The 7,229-nt window shown below is 40.1% G+C and overlaps 1 non-coding gene across 1 annotated transcript; it reads left to right on the forward strand.

Annotated features, from left to right (window-relative positions):
- The first annotated feature begins 6,343 nt into the window (after window positions 1-6,343).
- Window positions 6,344-6,450, forward strand: LOC141603113 (small nucleolar RNA R71). The gene has a single exon (XR_012525008.1). It is a non-coding gene; the product is annotated as a small nucleolar RNA R71 (small nucleolar RNA).
- The last annotated feature ends 779 nt before the right edge of the window (window positions 6,451-7,229 follow it).

Here is a 7,229-nt window from a genome sequence, read left to right on the forward strand (position 1 = left end):
CTACTAAGCCTAGAAGGATACCAATAAATCACCTCCAAAAGGTGTCAAGCTAGGGTACCTTTGTCCTCAATCGTTAAATGCTTTTGTCAAGAGTAGACTCCCTATGGTGTTAGAAACACTGGAGGATCGCGGAATTCCCCCTCTTGCCTAGACAAGAAGAAGGGTCGTCCCCTCTCTACCATGCATAAAAATGGATATGATGGATAAAGGGATCGATAGTAATTGAGTTTCATTTTGGGAGTTTGCTTTTATTTTTGTTTTTCCCCCCAATTTCTTGTGGCATTTGACATTTGAGAACACTTTCTTTGCCATTTCTTTTGATTTTTGGCATTTCAATACTTGACAACTTTTTGCATTTCTTTTTGAACATTTTCAAAGTCACCCCAATTAGTAACGAGGGTGCCTTGTATTTGAAGCATAGGAGTTCTATTTTTGCTCCTCTTTTCATTTGATGCATTTTTGCAAACTTTCTTTCACTTTTCATTTCATTGAACTCAAATTGATTTCTTTTTGTGCCCATTCCCTTTGATGACAAAAATGTGGTAGAACATGGATGAATGATGGAAGTATGCATGGTTTCAAGGGTCACCTTGGAATAAACGGTAGCCAAGGAGTTATCACACCACAAGGTACTCTTGACTAGGCCTTAAACCATGGGTCAAAGGATACTAGCATGACACATCCTAGGGTGTTTTACAAGTATTCTAACAAGCAAAGTCTTAAGAATATAAAGCATCTACTAGGGCCTATATACACTTGTCAAGCTTCCCAAGTAGACGGTTTCGCAAAATTTTTCTAACATGCAAACTACATGCCATGATGCAACTAACATATAAACATCCTAATGCATATGCTTCTACCAACTAGTATGACATATAGACTAAATGCAAGTCCTAGGTTCACATTGTTTTTACCGCATCAATCAAAATAAAGCCACATAGTCATTAACATAAAGAGGAAAAAGGAGATTGGAAAGATCATACCATGCGGTCTTCAATATCCTCATGTCTCGGATGTGGCGTAGTCGATCAAAGTGAACAAGGATAAACGTACACAATATATACAATACAATATATACAAAGGAAATGAACTTGTTTTTGGTTTTTCAATTTTTTTGATTTTTTTGATTTTTTGAAAATTTTCAATTTTTATGGGTTTTGAATAAAAGTTAAGTGTTAGAATTCCCATCCCCACACTAATATGGGCATTGTCCTCAATGGCCAAAATGATGGAAATTATGCAAAATAATGCATGATTTCTATACTAAATGCAATTCTACACTAAGCTACACTACATGATGCATGGTTTTTGTTATGACGGAGAGGATAATTTAGATTACCTCCCGTTGTGTATGCATTAACTTCCCCAAACCAAATGAGACACTATTGCTAATGTCAAAGCATTGGGGTAGTTCATGCACACACTATGCTATGCATGAAACTAGATTGTCATTTTGGATTTTCAAAAATAGGAACAATAAAGAACACCTCAATGGTACCGAGGTGTGAGTCCTTTGATGTTGCTAGGACTAAAACAACAATGATCAAAATGAAATAAAATACAAAGAGATATAGACAAACCATGGGAGTGTAGGAGTCTCCAAGGCTAGTCTTCCATCATGCTATCATCATCACCACTTCCCTCATGAGAAGTGGTCACATTGCCACTTTCCTTGGCACTTTCTTCATCACTTTCCTCATCATCATCTTCACCATCTCCTTCTTCATCTCCACTTGCTTCTTCCTCAATGTTATCATCAAATTCTTCACCATTTCCAACAACCTCATTGTCTTCCACCACGTCCCTAGATGCACCCGGAAATAAGGCTTCTTTATCCGCCCAACTAGGCAAAGGACAAGATGGATCAAGGAGTCCTTGCCTAGCTAGATGTAAGAGGGGAGGATATTGAGCCAAATAAGCATTCTTCCGATCTTCATAAGCTTGCTTGTGCATGGCTTGCATAAGAAGAGTGACATAGTCTTTTCCAATTTCAACTCCTTGCGGTTTGAACTCTTCATATTCATAGGGGTAAGGCGGTATAACAATGGAAGAGGAGGGAGTCTCATGATCACCCTTTTGTTGTTGAATGATGTACTCGGCTTCCTTGGATAGGGGAAGTAAATAGTTGGCCCGGTGGACACTAAGACGGCAAATCTTGGCGGGTAAAGTGAATGATCGAGCCTCACTAGTAAGCCACCCATACTTGTTGTCAAGGGGATTGTGAGCAACCCACTTAAACTTGTTAATCATGATGGACATATCAATAAGATGGCCACCTTCCTTTGCCTTGTACTTGCTATCCTTATTTAAATTAGGATCAAAGTGCTTGGCTAGGACCGTGACAAGGCCGCCATTAACAATAACGGTTTGACCCTTCTTCCCACTATCTACATGGAGCCATCTATCAACCAATAGCCTCAAAGAATTGTAAGGCTTGGTGTGAATTCTTCCAATATTCAAAGTTGATTCAAGGAGAATAAAATCGAGCCCCGTGAAATGATTGGTGTCTTTCCTAGCAATTATGGTATTTCCCACAACTTTGTGCCATACTCTTATGCCCGGATGATGGACCAAAAGAGAACGACAAGCATGAAAATCTTCAAATTTCTTCCCGGAGATTGCCTCCCAAAGAGGCTCGGGGTCATACTTACCATATTGCTTATAATATTTATGTTCATCACTAAGACCCAAAATTCCACCCAATTCCGGAAAGGTAATGCGTCTACTAGTGTTAGCTAGACGAAACTCAATATTTTCCCTATTCTCAACTTTTGTCACTTTTAAAGAACTTAAGAATTCCAAGACAAGGGAGGGGTATGTTACTTCCTTCATTTCAAACAATTTCTTCAAACCCATGGCATTGAAAAAGACTCTTGTTTGTTCAAGAACACCTAACTTCTCTAAAGCATCTTGACATATGAATTTGGTGGATTGGATTTGTTTCATAGCAAACTTGACAAATGTATTCCTATGGGTATCGGAGATGAAAGTTACCTCCGGATAATGTAAGAGTTGATCGATTACCGGAGTAGAAGGTGATGCTCCCATAGAAATTTGTTGTTGTTGCACTTCCAAGCTTGGTGTTGCTACCACCATTGCCAAAGCTTTCTTTGTTTGTAGAGCTTTTTGCCTTTGAGAGAGAGCCTTTGCTTCCTTTGTTGCTCCCTTTGTTCTTGCCATTTGATGAACTAACCAAGTAAAGAGTCAAAAATCTTCAATTTGTAGAATGCCCAAATCGATTTGGAGGTGAAAGGCTTTGCCTTTATGAAATCAAAAATCGACTCAAAGGTGAAGATTTTGTTCTTGGTTTTGATTGTTATTGAAGATGGAGTGATTGATTTGTTGTTTGAAGGATGGTTTGATTTGATTTTGGTGAGTTTTGTTGAGGGTTTTTGTTTTTGAGATGGAGAGGATGAGGGTTTTGATGTTATGGGTAGTGTTTATGAATGAATGAATGAATGAAAGAAGGTGGGATGGGTATTTAAAGAGCTCGAGATTTTTCAAAACGCAGGGGCAATTCGTGCGGATTGGGCGCAATCCGTGCGGATTCTTCAGCTTCAAAATTTTCAAAATCCCGCCTAGAGACGGGCGGATTCTGGGGAATCCGCTCGGATTCTTTTTGTGGGACGGGCGGATTTCGTGCAGGACGGACGGATTTCTATCCAGAGATTTTTCCTTGTTTTTCTCAGCTGCAAGACGGGCGGATTGTTCACAAGACGGACAGATTCTGTGAGACGGGCGTCTTTCCAGAAATCCGCTCGGATTCTTTGACAGTCAAGAATTTTGCAAATTCAGCTCAGCCCAAGACGGGCGTCTTCTCAGCAGGACGCTCGGATCTTCATCAGACGGGCGGATTCTCAGGAATCCGCTCGGATTGGTCCTTGTGTACACGGATTCAGTTCCATCCGTGCACAAACGCATTCCCTTATCATTCTTTCTTTCTTTCTTTCAACTCTTGTGTTCTTCATTGTGGGGGCACTACTAAGGTATGAATAGCCTAGGCAATTGCCATCCCCACACTAATATAAAGCACTACACATCAATTAAAATTGTTAATCCCTCCCTCACTTCTCTCTTTTCATGACAATTATTTTGATCAAAGTAAATAAAATCCAAAAATGACAAAAATGCAATACAAAAATTGAAAAGCAAGTTAGGGAGTTAGAAATATTTACAAGTGGTGGTTTAGGGAGGACTCCACCAAACTCTCATTCTTGATGAGATGTCAAGGGGGCATGTTCAAGGTGTTGTTGATGTTGCTCAACACCTTGAAGAAGTAATCAAAAGCTTGTTCATTGTTGTGGTAGAGGTCCTCAATAGACCGTGGCCCTTGTTGTTGATCATGATCGATGGCATGCCCAATGTAGGGATTAAAGATCCCTTCAAATTCGTCGTCCCAAAGACCACAAACTTCATTGAGTTGATCATTGAAAATCTCTTGCTTAGATGGAGACAACTCTCCCAATTTCTTCTCTTGGCCAATGAGGCCATCATCTTCTTCCTTGGTTGATTTTGATGAGTTTTGCAAGCTCTCCTTGTCATAATTCACTTGCTCTTTGAATGGAGCATCTTCAACTTTCTTCCTCCATTGGAGTTCCGATTTCTTCCTTTCATCTTTCCGGCTATAATGATCAATCATGAAACATGGCTCATGCAAACGAGGAGCTCTCATGGTCTTGTCAAGATTAAAAGTTATGCTTTCATCTCCCACTTCTAGAGTGATCTCTCCATGTTTCACATCAATCACCGCACCCGCGGTGTGTAGGAAAGGTCTTCCTAAGATTATTGGAATGTTGGAATCTTCCTCCATATCAACAATGACAAAGTCCACCGGGATGAAAAACTTCCCAATTCGCACGGGGACATCTTCCCATATCCCTAATGGTGTCTTCGTCGATCTATCGGCCATTTGAAGAGTGATTTTGGTGCATTTAAGCTCTCCCATTCCCAACCTTTTACTCACCGAGTACGGCATGACACTCACACTAGCCCCTAGATCACATAAGGCTTTGTTGATCGTTGTGTCGCCAATGGTACACGGTATTGAGAAGCTTCCCGGATCCTTTAACTTTGGAGGTGAACTCCCTTGAAGTATTGCACTACTCACCTTAGTGAAAGCGATAGTCTCAAGTTTCCGGATCGACTTCTTCTTTGTGAGGATATCTTTCATGTACTTTGCATAGGCCGAAACGTGATTGATTAATTCCGTGAAAGGAATTGAGACTTCTAAGTTCTTCACAATTTCCATGAACTTTCCAAGTTGATCATCAAATTTGGGCTTGGCTTGACGACTTGGAAAAGGAAGTCTAACCACAATGGGCTCCTTCTCTTTGGCTTTGTCTTCATTTTTCTTTGAACTTTCTTCTTTTGATGATTCCCCTTCTTTGGGACTTTGCACAATTTCTTCCTTCTCACTAGCTTTTACAACTTCATTCTCAACTTGCTCCTTTGGTGCTTCATATCTTGTACCACTTCTCAAGTGAATGGCACTAACCGTTTCATGTCTAGGGGATTACTTTGAGGTGGTAATTGCCCCTTTTGTCTTTGTGAGCTTGAAGATGCTAGTTGAGTCAATTGTGTTTCCAACATCTTGGTGTGAGCTAGAATGTTGTTGATGGTGGTATCTTTTGCTTGGCTATCTTTTTGCATTTGAGTGAAAAATTCTTGTTGATTCTTTTGCATTTGGAGGACCGCTTTTTGGACATCAAAACCTTGGTCATTTTGGTGATTGTATGGATTTTGATTTTGGTAACCTTGGTTTTGATTGTAAAAGGGTCTTTGATTTTGATTTCTCATGGGTGGTGGAGTGTATGTTGTTTGAGGGTTTTGAACATTTTGGCTTTTGTATGAGAGATTTGGATGGAACTTGGTGTTTTCATTGTAAAAATTTGAATAAGGGGTACCACTTTTGTAAGCTTGGAAAGCATTAACTTGTTCGGTTGTTCCCCTACATTCACTTGAGTCATGACCCAAAGTTCCACAATTCTCACATATCCCGCTTGGGATTGATGAGGATGCCGTCATGGCATTGACATGATGCTTTGATGTTTTTGATTTTTCCTCAAGCCTAGCAATAGCTTGTTCAAACTTCAAGTTGATTGTGTCAATGTGAGCACTAAGTTGAGCACCTAATTGAGTAACGGTGTCCACTTCATACTTTCCTCCTCTAGTAGCCTTGCGAGGCCTACTATATTGTGAATTATGGACCGCCATTTCCTCAATCTTGTTCCATGTTTGATTGTCATCAACTTCGGTGAACATTCCATTTGATCCCATATTGAGAATGTTCCTTGAATCTTCATATAAACCATTCCAAAATTGTTGCACTAAAAACCATTCGCTAAGTCCATGGTGAGGACATGAGCGACAAATACCTTTGAACCGCTCCCAAGCTTCATACAAAGATTTTTCATCCCTTTGCTTAAAACCCGTAATTTGAGCTCTTAGCATGTTAGTCTTTTCCGGTGGGTAGAATTTTTTGTAGAAAGCTAGAGCTAACTTCTTCCAAGAATCTATTCCAAGGGTGGCCTTATCAAGGCCCTTCAACCATTGCTTTGCGGTGCCGATTAACGAAAAAGGAAATAAGACCCATCTTATTTGGTCTTGAGTCACGCCCGTTTGAGAGATAGCTTCACAATAATCGCAAAAGGTTTCCATGTGAGAATGAGGGTCCTCACTAGGCATTCCCCCGAATTGGCTCCTCTCAACTAGTTGGATGAAGGCGGACTTGGCAATAAAGTTTCCGGTAAGATGTTGTGGGGTAGGAGTACCATTTGGTAAATCCTCCTCGGTGGGTATAGAGTGTGACGAGAATTTAGGCATTGTAGGTGGATTTTGTGGGGTATTGTTTAATCGGTTCTCTTCTCCTTCTATTGCGAAAGGATTGACAAACTCACTAGTGGGTTGAACAACTTCACCAACACCTCCCAAATTCCTCCTAACAAGTCTCCTATTATTCGTCAAGGTTCTTTCGATTTCACGGTCAAAAGGTAACAAATTTCTTTGTAACCTTCTAGACATGCAAAATATCAAACAACTCGAAAAAAATTAGAACAAACCTTGAGGAGTTTTACTTCCCCAAGGTGAAAAAGACACAACTAAAAACAATAAAAGAAATCTTAAATCAATTAAACACCGTCCAAGCAACGGCGCCATTTTTGATCGGAGCCATTTGGTGTTCACAATTAAGCATATGTGGTCGTTGGTCAATGGTCGATACAAAATACAAT

Source organism: Silene latifolia, chromosome 9 (assembly GCF_048544455.1).
Source record: "Silene latifolia isolate original U9 population chromosome 9, ASM4854445v1, whole genome shotgun sequence".
In the NCBI taxonomy this organism is placed as follows: Eukaryota; Viridiplantae; Streptophyta; class Magnoliopsida; order Caryophyllales; family Caryophyllaceae; genus Silene; species Silene latifolia.